We start from the raw sequence: 14,444 nt of genomic DNA on the forward strand, positions 1-14,444 counted from the left end.
TGACGAACCTGACTTTGGCTCCTTTCCAATCAGCATAGTAAGCGTTGAAATCATCGCTGAGGACTTTGATTTCAGACTGGAGCTTTACAAGTTCATCAGTTGTCATAGAGACAACGTTGTTCTTCAGGAACTTCTCCTTCCTGTACTGTGCTTTCTTGATTTGCCTGGCCTTCTCATATTTCCATTTTTCTTCGCTGATGAAATGGGTCAGCATGTGACTTTGGCCAGGTGTCAACTTGAAATCAGGCATAGGAGTGTTTGGGTCCTTGTGCCAGAGATCAATATAGTCGAGGATCAGCTTTGGATCCAAAAGCAGTGGCTTCTGTGCCCTTGGCTCTAGCGGCCCTGACTTGCCTGTCTCTGATGATTTCAGCAAGTTCTTCATCATCAGCTTCGTCTTCATCAGACGGTACTTGGAAGGCGACCTCCTTATTCTGAGGACTTGGGCGAGAGCCTCGTCCAGCAGTTGTCTTTGTCTTCAGCAGAAAGGGTCCTGTTGAAGACTTTGGTGCAGCTGAGGAACTAGCTAAAGCTCCTGAGGCAATAGAGATGCCTGTAGTCCTTTGGCACGTGGCAAGATGCACAGGTGCTGAGGATTTTTTCGGAGCAGCTGAGGGCTTTGGAGGAGCAGGAGCGGCTTGAGGAATTGGCCGTGAGGGCTGAGCTGAGGAAATTGGCCGTGAGGGCATTGAAGAAGAGGCACTTGGCTTGTGCGCAGGCTTCTTTGCCATGGATTTCTTCGGCCGTACAGAGGCCTCAGCAGCAGCAGCAGTAGTGGAATCTTCGTTGAATTTCTTCACTGCATCTTTAGCCTGTTTGGCCAACTTGGGTTGGCGCTTGGCCCATTCTTCAGGAAAGTCCTCACCGCACTTGATGCTAGTGGGATCTGCCTCTTGGCCAGGTGCCAATGAAGGTCTTGAACATGGAGGAGTAACAGCAAATTTCTTCATGTACTTTGGAGTCACATACATGTACTCCCTCCATTCTTTTGCCCATCTCCTTTCTATCCTCTGAATGCGCACCTTGCGCTGATTCTTATCTTCCTCAGGGGGTGTGCACTACCCCACATAAATGTCCTCAGGGATTTCAAAGGCAGTATTGACCTCAGGCTTCCTTCCTCCTTTCTGTAGCCTCTTTTCAGTAGCCATTTTCTTCAGTTGAGGAATTTGAACAATTGAACTCTCTGAAGAAGTATGCAACTTTTCTTCAAGGAACGCTGCAAACGAGTTAAGTTGATGAGAACCTAGTGATTCAGCAGCGGACATGAGTACCTGTGAACAGAGTACAGTTGCGAGGATTTTGGAGAGGTCATATGCATTCTCAAAAGGTTTTTCAATAAGAACAAGTTTGAGGAATTTGACCAGATGAGTCTTGAAGAATTTCACTAAGAGTTCTTTGTCTTAGGTTCCAGAGTTGTATAGATCGAAGATCCACACAATTGAGGAATCTTGAAGAGAAGTGATGCTTAGAGAAACGAATCAAGAGCAGATGACATGTGAGGTGTTTAGTGTGTGAGGATTTGAAAAAAACACCTTTGAAGATTTTGTGTTAAACATTTGAATCAAAGTGGGCAGTAAAAGTAACTTTTAATTACCCTGAACGAAGAACACGACGAACTGGGATGTGGAGAAGTGAAGCTCATCTGTGCAGATCTTCCACGCCCTAACTTGGCGGAGGAAGACGGCTACGGTGGCGGCGGAGTGAAGATTTCCGCAACCGGCGTGAGTACGGCGACGACGAGGTCGAGGCAGTGAAGCTCTTCCTCACCGGCGACGATGATGTAGTGGCGGCGCTAGGGTTTGAGAAGCTCGAGCTGGAGAGAGGTCGAGCGGAGTAAAAGAAGTGAGGAAGGGGAGAGGGTGTATTTATAGCCACGGTGAAAAATGGTTCGCCCGAAGAAATTGGACGAACGTGCCCCTGACCCTTCTCATTCGCACGACATGTGTCACCCACATACAGAGAGGTGGAGATCGTGTTAGATTGTGGGTGAATAGATAAGTATATCGTGGGAAGCGGAATGGTTTGAGCGGCAAAGCCGAAAATTTGGATAGGATAAGTTAAAAGTTCCGTTCGCAAATTCTTCAGCTGACAAGGACACAGTGAAGATTTTGAACGAGTTTCAAATAGAACGCACATGAAGAATTTGTGAATAGATTGGGTTTAGTATAGCATAGAGGGGGAAGGGTCCGATCACATTCACTTGGCAGAAATAGCAACTTGAAGAATTAGCCATAAGTGAATGCTGTAGAGGACATAAACTCATATATATCTATATAGCCAATGAAGAGAAACGATGGAAACAGTGAAGATTTTGCAAAGTGGAAGAATATGAACAACTGACCACTACTAGGAAAAGGCCTACTAGTGGCGCACCAGTTTTGCCTACTAATGGCGCACTACTGGTGTGCCACTAGTACCACGCCACTAGTATTTTCTACTAATGGCGCACCACTGGTGCACCATTAGTATCTGGTATACTAATGGCGCACCGGGCAGTGCGCCATTAGTATAGGCCACGGTGCGCCATTAGTATGCCTCCCAGGGGGCCATATTTACCCATGTGCTTTGCCATACTAATGGCGCACTGCGGGGTGATGCGCCATTAGTATCCTTTGGCATACTAATGGCGCACGTTGGGGTGATGCGCCATTACTATGTATATTAGGGATTTTTTTTCTTTTCTGATATTTGCACAGATTACAAAATATATTATTGGACAGAATATAAACAGCACCACACAACAACAGCAGATTCATCGAATACAATAAAAGATTAGTCTTCGAATACAATTCATCATATTAGTCTCCGAATTCAAAAGACCGAACAAAGGTAGAACATTACAAGTCTCGAGACCGCGAGTAGCGAGTTTGTCGAAAGTAATACTAGTCCTAGCAAGTCCTACTAATCATCATCATACAACTTCTACTCGTTATTAATAACAAGTCATACAATCATCATCCTGATAGTCATCGAACCAACCCTACTTAATTGTTCTTAGCACATGATCATCAGTATTTGGCAGGACCTAAATACCCTATTTGAGGTAAAATAACATAAAACAATATAGACCCTGACTCTCCATTATCCTGTCTCCAATTCTTGCGCGGCGCTTCCTTTTGCTTCCAAGAACCTCCTTACGACTGTCCATACATTTTTTCCATTCTCTGATTAGCATGTCTCCACTTCTTCTAGAAATCCGGTATGGACAGTTGAGATTCGTAGGATGACCTGGATATAAGTTCAAAACACGAAGGCTGCCATTCTGATACATCAAATGAGGCACACAATCCTCTGTGATTCTCTGTTGAAAAACATAGTAATAACTTCATAGTTAGCAATGATGTACTAGTTTTAGAAGTATGCAAAAGATGCACGGATGTCGTAATAGTAAAAAATCTTACCAGGGTATCTCCATGGTAGTTACCATAGTTCAACACGTGCACTAGTGGCACGTATTGACCATAATGTTGAGGAGTTTGATTGTAGATATTGTAATTCTCAAGATCAGTACAAAATCCGACCAGATGATTTTTCTCCTGATAAGTTAACTCGAAGCCATCGGTGTAGTGGGTTTTGTCTACCATGTTCCGCACATTTTTTGAACAATCAAAATAAGATGTCAATGGAAATAAGTTGTCAACTATTTTGAAATAAACAATATAAATTAGTTAATAATTAACTATGTTTGAGAAACTCACATAGCGGTAGAACTGGAGGCGTATCAACAAGGACCCAAATGTCCATATTGTCTTGGTCGATGTTAGGATCACCAAGATCCATGGTGACAAGCATACCCTCATCAAAACCATACATCTTGCTAAATGCTTCCCAATTTTTGCAACCAAAATGGGTTAAGCTCTCAGCATTATACAGATTTACTTCAAAATCCACATCATGATGTGTCCTTAGGTTAATTTTCTTCGTTTCAAAATTTTCATGATCTTCAAAATCCATCCTCTCCAAGACATAGCGTCTTGCATGGCATGGGATAAACTATACTCGAATTGTAAAAGATGAAATTACACGTTGAAATAGTTGAAGTCATGCTTAATTATGAAAAAAACACTTGTCGCCGTTGCGTACCGTTTCAACTTTGAAGGTCTCCTCGAGCTTAATGCTGAAGCGTCGATCATCGTCCAGGTGAGGCCTGTCGCACAGACCTCGACCGTCGTGGCACCAGTCGCACTCCCCTGGGAGACTTTCGTCGTCCGATGACGACATTTCCTATGTTCATAATTCAAAACTACATCATCTCTGTTGGGTCCAATAAGATAATCCACAGTGTGGTGAAAACACGCCCTTCGAACTGGTTTGAGCAATTGGTGAATGGAGATGGTCTAAGATTTTCAGTAGTAAGAAGTGAAGTGGTAATTTTGAGAGCAAATGGTTAGGATGAGTGGTTCCTCTTTCCTGTTTAGCTTTACAATAGAATATTGTTAGTCATGCACACTTGTGCATTTTCAGCCAGGCCCAGTGGAGTTGGCCTAAAAACTTTTCTTCCTTTAAGTGTAACACCCACGATGCGGCTATATCTCCCACGTGTCGAGGCACGACTTAGAGGCATAACCGCATTGTGGTTTTGTCGCAAGAAGGGTCATCTTCACACAATCCCATCTAATGAACAAGAATGGGATAAAGAATTGGCTTACAATCGCCACTTCACACAATACATAAATAAAACATACATCATTCAGAGATCCACACATAGGTCCGACTACAGAACCAAAATAAAAGAAGACAACCCAACTGCTAGATCCCTGATCGTCCCAACTGGGCACCACTACTGATCAACATGAAAAGAAACAACACAACGAACAAGATCTTCATCGAGCTCCCACTTGAGCTCGGTTGCGTCACCTGCACTGGCATCGTCGGCACCTGCAACTGTTTTGGAAGTATCTCTGAGTCACAAGGACTCAGCAATCTCACACCCACGAGATCAAGACTATTTAAGCTTATAGGAAAGGATGGGGTAGTGAGGTGGAGCTGCAGCAAGCACTAGCATATATGGTGGCTAACATACGCAAATGAGAGCGAGAAGAGAAGCAACGGAACGATCGTGAACTAGCAATGATCAAGAAGTGATCCTGAACACCTACTTACGTCAAAACATAACCCAGAAACCGTGTTCACTTCCCGGACTCCGCCGAGAAGAGACCATCACGGCTACACACGCGGTTGATGCGTTTTAATTAAGGTCAAGTGTCAAGTTCTCTACAACCGGATATTAACAAATTCCCATCTGCCTCATAACCGCGGGCACGGCTTTCGAAAGATAATACCCTGCAGGGGTGTCCCAACTTAGCCCATTATGAGCTCTCACGGTCAACGAAGGATATTCCTTCTCCCAGGAAGACCCGATCAGTCTCGGAATCCCGGTTACAAGACATTTCGACCATGGTAAAACAAGACCAGCAAAGCCGCCCGAATGTGCCGACAAATCCCGATAGGAGCTGCACATATCTCGTTCTCGGGGCACACCGGATGAGCAAGACGTCGGGTTGGCATAGACCCTGGTTGCCCAGGGGGCGCCGGACATCGCTCATTTTGGACCAGCACTCGAAGGAGCACTGGCCCGGGGGGGTAAATAAAGATGACCCTTGAGTCTGCAGAACCCAAGGGAAAAAGGCTTAGGTAGGCAAATGGTAAAACCAAGGTTGGGCCTTGCTGGAGGAGTTTTATTCAAAGCGAACTGTCAAGGGGGTCCCATAAATCACCCAACCGCGTAAGGAACGCAAAATCAAGGAACATAACACCGGTATGACGGAAACTAGGGCGGCAAGAGTGGAACAAAACACCAGGCATAAGGCCGAGCCTTCCACCCTTTACCAAGTATATAGATGCATTAATTAAATAAGAGATATTGTGATATCCCAACATAAATATAATCCAACATGGAGCAATCTTCATCTGCAACTAGCAACGCTATAAGAGGGGCTGAGCAAAAGCGGTAACATAGCCAAACAATGGTTTGCTAGTTAGGGTGACAACGGTTAGAGGTTCATGGCAATTTGGGAGGCTTGATAAGCAAGTGGTAGGTAGCGCGACATAGTAATAGAGCGAACAACTAGCAAGCAAAGATAGAAGTGATTTCGAGGGTATGGTCATCTTGCCTGAGATCCCGCTAGGAAGAAGAGCGAGTTCATGAAGAAGACAAACGGATGTAGTCGAACGAATCCTCACAACTCTAGAACGAAACGGAAGCTAACGAGAGATGCAACCCGGAAAGAAACAAACAACATAGTAAACAACCACCACATAAACATGGCATGATGCACACTCAAGTATGATGCCTGTCCGGTTTAATGAGCATGGCACGGCAAAGTGCAACAAACAATACTACAAATTAAGTGGAGCTCAATATGCAATGAGTTGCATATTGAAGAAACACCACATCAATTATTTAGTTCTCTCTTGTTTATGTGCCCAACAATATTAAATGTTGTTAAACATGGCAAGAGGTGAAGCATAAGTAAACTAACTATCTAGGCAATTTAAATGAGGCCGGAACAACAAACAATAATTCCGGAAAATCCTCATGTCATTTAGCAATTTTAATGCAAACAACAATTGTAGACATTTTAAATGTTGTTATCATGATGCGGATGACATATGCAAGTTTTAAGCAATTTTTATGAAAATGTTGACATGAAGATGATTAGGAGCATTTGGTCACCATGACTGAAAGAATTGGGTGCCACGGCGATGAAAACGGAAACGATGCCATGGCAACGTCCCGGTTAGGATAACTCGCGGAGATACCGGTGCAAAAGAAGTGGGCGTGAGCGTGTCATACAAGGATAGTGGGGTGCTCCCGGATTCCGGGTTCCCACGGAGCGGCGGCATGGCAATCGAGGAGGAACATGGAATGACAACTCGGAAACGGTGCAACCACGAGCATCTCATACAACACACATGCATTCGGTCCACGGACGTCGTCTCGGGGTTATACCTTCGAAGCATGCATTCGGGGTGGAACGCGTTCGAAGTGGAAGTAGTTGTTCACGTGTCGTAGGGGTATTAGTCGTTCCCGCGACGGTAGTGGAAGTAGTGGTACATGTCGGCGGTAGTTGTTCAGGGTCTTGGCGGGTCGTCGTGTAGCCGTACATGTTCGTCGTGGTACACGGTTCGAAGTCGTACATATCCCGTAGATGTTCAGGGTCGCCATGAGGCACTTGTCGAAACCAGGGTCTCGATCGTCGGTAGAGGTACTTGGTGAAATCCACGGGTGTCAGTAGATGTACATGGCGAATCCACGCTCGATGACTGTTGGACTTGGCGTCAACAGCAACAGGGGCGCGAAGCAGGGACTTGGCGGCAGCGGCGGGAACTTGGCACGGCGGTCTCGCGCGGCACTCTAGGAGGCAGGAAGGCGCGGGGACAGCATGCGGGGGCTCCGGCGAGTGGCGCGGAGGCGGAGGCGCGGGGCGACGTGGCCATGGCCGGAGCAAGCCAGGCATGGCGACGCGGCTGGACGGCGGGGTCGGACGAGGAAGGGAGGTCGAGCGGCGCGAGACAGAGCACTGCGGGGCTCGCGCTCGAAGGAGCAAGGGAAGCAGAGCTTCTGGAGGCTGGAGAGGCCATGGACGTCGGGCGCGCGATGCCACAGGGAGGAGGCGAGACGAGGCGCTGTGGTGATGGCGAGGGGGCGTCGGCGGGAGGCTGCGAGGGGGCGAGAGGGAGGAGGTTCAGGTCGGGAGGAGGGCGCCAGCCAGAGGAGGGAGGAGCGCGAGGCTCTGCTCCTCTCTCTTTCTGTGAGGGAGGCAGCGCGAGGGAGGAGACGAGAGGGAGATGGAGATCGGGCGATGGGTGTGTGGCGGCGCAGGAGGAGAACGAAGGGAGAGATGGGATCGGGCCATGGGAGCGGTCGGGCTAGGGTTAAGAAGCTGGTGAGGGCGGCTGGGCCTTAGAGGCCGGCCCAGTGGAGAGGGAAAATTGACCAGGGGCCTGGCCTAGTGTCATGCGGCTGCTGGCTTCTCTTCTCCCTCTCTCTTATTTCTTTTTAGCAGAAAAGTAATAGAGAGAAGAAAAAGAAAGATAGGGTTAGGGGAAGAATTTGCACATGCGGGTAATTTTCCCGGACTCACAAAAATATGCTCGTTCCAAGAAAAATGGAGTGGGTAAGATTGCACGGTTTAAATTCAAATGGTTTGAACAAGGAGTAGGATTACAAAGTGTCCAAAATGTTGAACATTTAGGAAGGGCCTCGATAAGAGGGAAAAGAATTGTTGGCAAAGCTTGGAGGTGAAACTTGAAGTGGAAATAGGCATGGAAATTATTTTGCAAGTGTGTTCCGGCTAATTCCAAACTAATGGAATATTTATAATAGCTCCATAAATATTAGGAGGATATGTTATAAAGAGAAATCACCATGTGAATTCCCTCGATTTAAATGGACCGAAGATCCATGCAATTTATTTAGGTGGGTTTTAAAAAATTAAATGACATGATGGCATGATGACATGATGCAATGCAAAAAAGAAAGAGCAAGCACAAAAGAAACACGCGGTGATCACGAAAATAAGGAAGTCTTCTGAAGCGTCGGTCTCGGGGCGTTACAACACTCCACCACTACAAGAGGATCTCGTCCCGAGATCTAGGATGGCACCGGAGAGAAGCGGAACAGGAATAGAAGAGGTAAAACAAATTGCTTCTTGACAAACGAGTGAAACCAAAGAACCTTTAGAGATTGAACGAACGAAAAGAGAGAATACAAGGGAGATGAACGAGATTGAAAACACTCCGTTATCAAAGAGAAACAAGGAACATTGCGAGAACCTTTGTAGGTTGAAGAATATGAACCAAGAGCTTAACGAATCAAAAGGAATATGAAAGCACACCGGTAGAAAAGAGACACAAGGAACACCATGTGAACCTTGGGGTTAAGTGACAAGGTAGAAAATTAAACCACTCCGGTTAAAACAAGATAGGGAAGGGATAAGAATGATATAATTTGGGCAGCACTCCGACTGAAAATGGAAGGAATTGAACATGATCTCGACGAGATGAGAGGATACTCGATGAATTTACCAACACACTGCCTCCGTAACTAATGAAAGAATGGCACAAGGGGTAAGAAAGATTTCAGACAGCACTCCGGTTGAGGAAGGAGACGAAACTTGATAAGATGAGAGAGCTCGAATGAAAACACGACACTCCGGTTAAATGGATAAGTCAGAAAAGAACACGATCCTCACAATTCGAGATGATGAGCGAAGAGAGCAACATCACCATGCCTCCGGAAGAAAAAAAATAGAAGATAGATCATTGGAATACAGAATGGAGAAGAAAATGACAATTTCCGCCACAAATGAGCTTGGAAAGCATCCTTCCAAGAAGGTTATAACGGAGTTGTTGGAAAAAACCAACAACAAAAGGATATGATCCTCGTGGGCTTATGGAGACATCTCAAAACATGAGTTGAAAATTTTGCCACTAACGAAAACAATTGCTTGCTTGAGATCAACGAAGAGATGAAATCTTCTCTCGCCGAGAGGATAGGAGAAAACTTGGATCATTGATAAGCACCATAATAGCAACATTCCTTAGGGAAGGCTTTAGGTGAAATATGACACAAGATAACTCCAACAAAGAGATTATTATGGGTTGAAACAACTCATGGACAAAGAAAATATGATGGGTTTAAATATCTCATTCATGACAACTTGTGAATCATGAAACATGAAGAAAATTATCAAAAATGACATAACACCACCTCAAAAGATAAGAGAGAAAAAATTGCACTTCGGAATTCAAGATGAAGAATGCTTGAACTTCTCAAAACAAACATGTGTTGAGCACCATGTTTATTTTAGAGTATAACTTGGCGGATCTTAACTCCGAGAGAAATCTTGAAGAACAATTGAAGAATGAAACGAATCCTTGATGAGCCACCATGTTGATCCTCCATGAAGAACTCCGATACTAAAAGAATGATCAAACGAAAGGGAAAATTGAAAAGAACTCCGGGAGAATCCTTGCGACGATTAGATGAAGCTTTGAAATGATATAATTGAAATAACTTGGAGCTCCGGAAAGAAAAGATGAACAACTTGGAGCCGAAAATTTGATATCATGAACGAACTCCGGAAGAAGGAATTAATCACTTGGAGGAGACAAGAATAAGAATTACATTACGCGTATCCTTCATCAATTTAGATTGCTGACAAACAACGGATTTGGCATACTACTTATTCTCGTAGAAAGGATTAAGATAGATATAGCGCAAACTTGGGAAGGTCTTCATCGAACCACCGGTAGGATTGAAACAACGAATAAATTGATATGATAACGAAGGAAGAGAAAACTTGAACGAACCACCGCGAGAATTGAAAATGAAAGTAGCAAAGGCACAATTCAACGGAAAGAATTAGAAAATGAATGAAGATACTTGACAGAATTTAGATACCCGAGAAGGAAGATATCATGAACTGATTAGAGGATATTTGACTGATGCACCGGGAGAATATGGAGAAGAACGAAGAGACATCAATTTAGAATAATTGGAGAACGAAGCTGAAAACTTAGAACAAAGAGATCTTCTGAAATGATGGCCTTTGGATGATCAAGAAATGAAAACAACTCTGGAATGCTCCGGATGGGTAAGAAAAGAATTGCGCAATTGGAAACAAATTGAGAGGATGGCAACTAGTTAGAACCATGAATCTTCAAGAGAACGGACCAAGATTCAAGAGAAATTCTTCTTCGGTCTTCAAATGTTGAGAATGACGATGAGAAACACCACCATGAATTGTTGAGATACCTCGGGATGAAAATTGGAAAAGGTTGAACCAACGATGAAAAGAATTTGAAAGATCTTGGAGAAAGACATTTGACTGATGATAATTCATTCTTACGTCAAACTGTGCAAGGAATTTGAGAATTACTCCGGAAAAAATTATAATAGTCAGGTAAGATCCTGGAAAAAGACCTGTGGGTTAGGGCCCACTCAAAAGAAACACCGTTGAAATGATTACTTGAAAAAGGAGATTGCACCGGTTGAATTAAATGGCTCAAAAGAGATAACAACCTCGAGATAGCAACGGATTGGGAATGGAAATGCGAGTCTCCTGAGATATCTTCAGCACTCCAAAAAAACATGAATAGCAAGAGGTGGATGATTAAGAGATACACCGGCATGAGAAAACATTTGAAACAGGGAAAGAAATGTGACCAACATTGAAGGCTTGAATTTAGTCCACCGGAGAAGAAAAAGAATGAAGAATGAAAAACTTGAAGAACATCTTCATGAGAACCACCGGGTAAGAACATTGATTGAAAAGAATGAAGGGACTTCACGTGAATAAAATGGATACTTGGTTAAGACATCTGAGTCCTTGAAGAAAGAGGGTGGGAGGGCAGGAAAACAAAGGCAACTTGGGGCAGATGAAACAAACAACGTTGAGAAAACTTATTATTGATCTTCCGAATGGGGAGAATGATGGGATCATCTTGAAGAGAAACGCACCGGTTGGAAATAGAATTAAGATGGCAATCTCGATGATTAAGAAGGATTAGTATTCACATAGCAATATGAGAACACCGTTTAGAAAAGGTATGGAATCAACACTTGGCATTGAAGCAACTCGAATTCCACAAAACAAAACAAAACAAAACAAAGGATTTGGCTTGCGGAATAAGCCGGAACAAACATATGATAGAGATTTCGTTCGAAGTTTTCGTGGTGGGGCCCACATGGGCTCGAACCTACAGCACCATCATGTGCAAGGCAGTGCACATGACATACGAAGCGTCCCCGAGTCGGCATAGCCAAGGACTCTTTAAGACACTACGAGACCACTGTAAAACCAACCGTGTACAGGCGGACCACTAGACGTCGAACCCCAATCTCATATCATGCGTCTGTCGGAAAGATATCCTAAGAGCTACTTGAATTCCCACTTATAAACTCCTGAAACTTTCTGGTTATGCAATCAGGTGTTGGGGATACAGGGGACACAAAATATATCACCCAAACTAACAATACCTAGATCCAGCTGTATCCATCCGTCAACACATAACCAAGAAACCTTCCAAAATCATTTACCTCAACCTTCGAAAAGCATCCGTTATACGAGTTATGGCAATACTCCCGAACTCCCGCCCCAGTACTGGGTGGCGTCGAGGTGATCTCACCAACAACTGCATAAAAGAGATTTCGATGTCGGCGAAACTCAGGTATTCCAGAACTGCAACGATAAAATTGTGACGACAACACCTTGGAGCTCAACTCCCCGGGACACTGCCACAACCCCTAAATGTCAGGAGGCACCAAGAACAATGTTCTCATCACAAAACCATCAGAACGATTCCAAGATACCCGCGTGATCCTAAAAAAAAATTTAGTGAAATTTGAGGAGAGAAGAGTCAAAACTTCTACGTCAGGAGGCCTCACCAGAGCGACAAAGGGACTGAGGAGTAAAAAGAATCCTACTCTCCGATATATATAATCCTAAGACTCAAACATTTTTGTTCTAGACTCAACAACTCCAGCGATTCGATCAAGCAGGGGGCTCCTAAGTCGGGGATGGCTCTGATTACCAACTTGTAACACCCACGATACGCCTATATCTCCCACGTGTCGAGGCACGACTTAGAGGCATAACCGCATTGTGGTTTTGTCGCAAGAAGGGTCATCTTCACACAATCCCATGTAATGAACAAGAATGGGATAAAGAATTGGCTTACAATCGCCACTTCACACAATACATAAATAAAACATACATCATTCAGAGATCCACACATAGGTCCGACTACAGAACCAAAATAAAAGAAGACAACCCAACTGCTAGATCCCTGATCGTCCCAACTGGGCACCACTAATGATCAACATGAAAAGAAACAACACAACGAACAAGATCTTCATCGAGCTCCCACTTGAGCTCGGTCGCGTCACCTGCACTGGCATCGTCGGCACCTGCAACTGTTTTGGAAGTATCTGTGAGTCACGAGGACTCAGCAATCTCACACCCGCGAGATCAAGACTATTTAAGGTTATAGGAAAGGATGGGGTAGTGAGGTGGAGCTGCAGCAAGCACTAGCATATATGGTGGCTAACATACGCAAATGAGAGCGAGAAGAGAAGCAACGGAATGATCGTGAACTAGCAATGATCAAGAAGTGATCCTGAACACCTACTTACGTCAAAACATAACCCAGAAACCGTGTTCACTTCCCGGACTCCGCCGAGAAGAGACCATCACGGCTACACACGCGGTTGATGCGTTTTAATTAAGGTCAAGTGTCAAGTTCTCTACAACCGGATATTAACAAATTCCCATCTGCCTCATAACCGCGGGCACGGCTTTCGAAAGATAATACCCTGCAGGGGTGTCCCAACTTAGCCCATTATGAGCTCTCACGGTCAACGAAGGATATTCCTTCTCCCAGGAAGACCCGATTAGTCTCGGAATCCCGGTTACAAGACATCTCGACAATGGTAAAACAAGACCAGCAAAGCCGCCCGAATGTGCCGACAAATCCCGATAGGAGCTGCACATATCTCGTTGTCGGGGCACACCGGATAAGCAAGACGTCGGGTTGGCATAGACCCTGGTTGCCCAGGGGGCGCCGTACATCGCTCAGTTTGGACCAGCACTCGAAGGAGCACTGGCCCCGGGGGGGTAAATAAAGATGACCCTTGAGTCTGCAGAACCCAAGGGAAAAAGGCTTAGGTAGGAAAATGGTAAAACCAAGGTTGGGCCTTACTGGAGGAGTTTTATTCAAAGCGAACTGTCAAGGGGGTCCCATAAATCACCCAACCGCGTAAGGAACGCAAAATCAAGGAACATAACACCGGTATGACGGAAACTAGGGCGGCAAGAGTGGAACAAAACACCAGGCATAAGGCCGAGCCTTCCACCCTTTACCAAGTATATAGATGCATTAATTAAATAAGAGATATTGTGATATCCCAACATAAATATAATCCAACATGGAGCAATCTTCATCTGCAACTAGCAACGCTATAAGAGGGGCTGAGCAAAAGCGGTAACATAGCCAAACAATGGTTTGCTAGGAAGGGTGACAACGGTTAGAGGTTCATGGCAATTTGGGAGGCTTGATAAGCAAGTGGTAGGTAGCGCGACATAGTAATAGAGCGAACAACTAGCAAGCAAAGATAGAAGTGATTTCGAGGGTATGGTCATCTTGCCTGAGATCCCGCTAGGAAGAAGAGCGAGTCCATGAAGAAGACAAACGGATGTAGTCGAACGAATCCTCACAACTCCGGAACGAAACCGAAGCTAACGAGAGAAGCAACCCGGAAAGAAACAAACAACATAGTAAACAACCACCACATAAACATGGCATGATGCACACTCAAGTATGATGCCTGTCCGGTTTAATGAGCATGGCATGGCAAAGTGCAACAAACAATACTACAAATTAAGTGGAGCTCAATATGCAACGAGTTGCATATTGAAGAAACACCACATCAATTATTT

Source organism: Aegilops tauschii, chromosome 7 (genome assembly GCF_002575655.3).
Source record: "Aegilops tauschii subsp. strangulata cultivar AL8/78 chromosome 7, Aet v6.0, whole genome shotgun sequence".
Classification (NCBI taxonomy): domain Eukaryota; kingdom Viridiplantae; phylum Streptophyta; class Magnoliopsida; order Poales; family Poaceae; genus Aegilops; species Aegilops tauschii.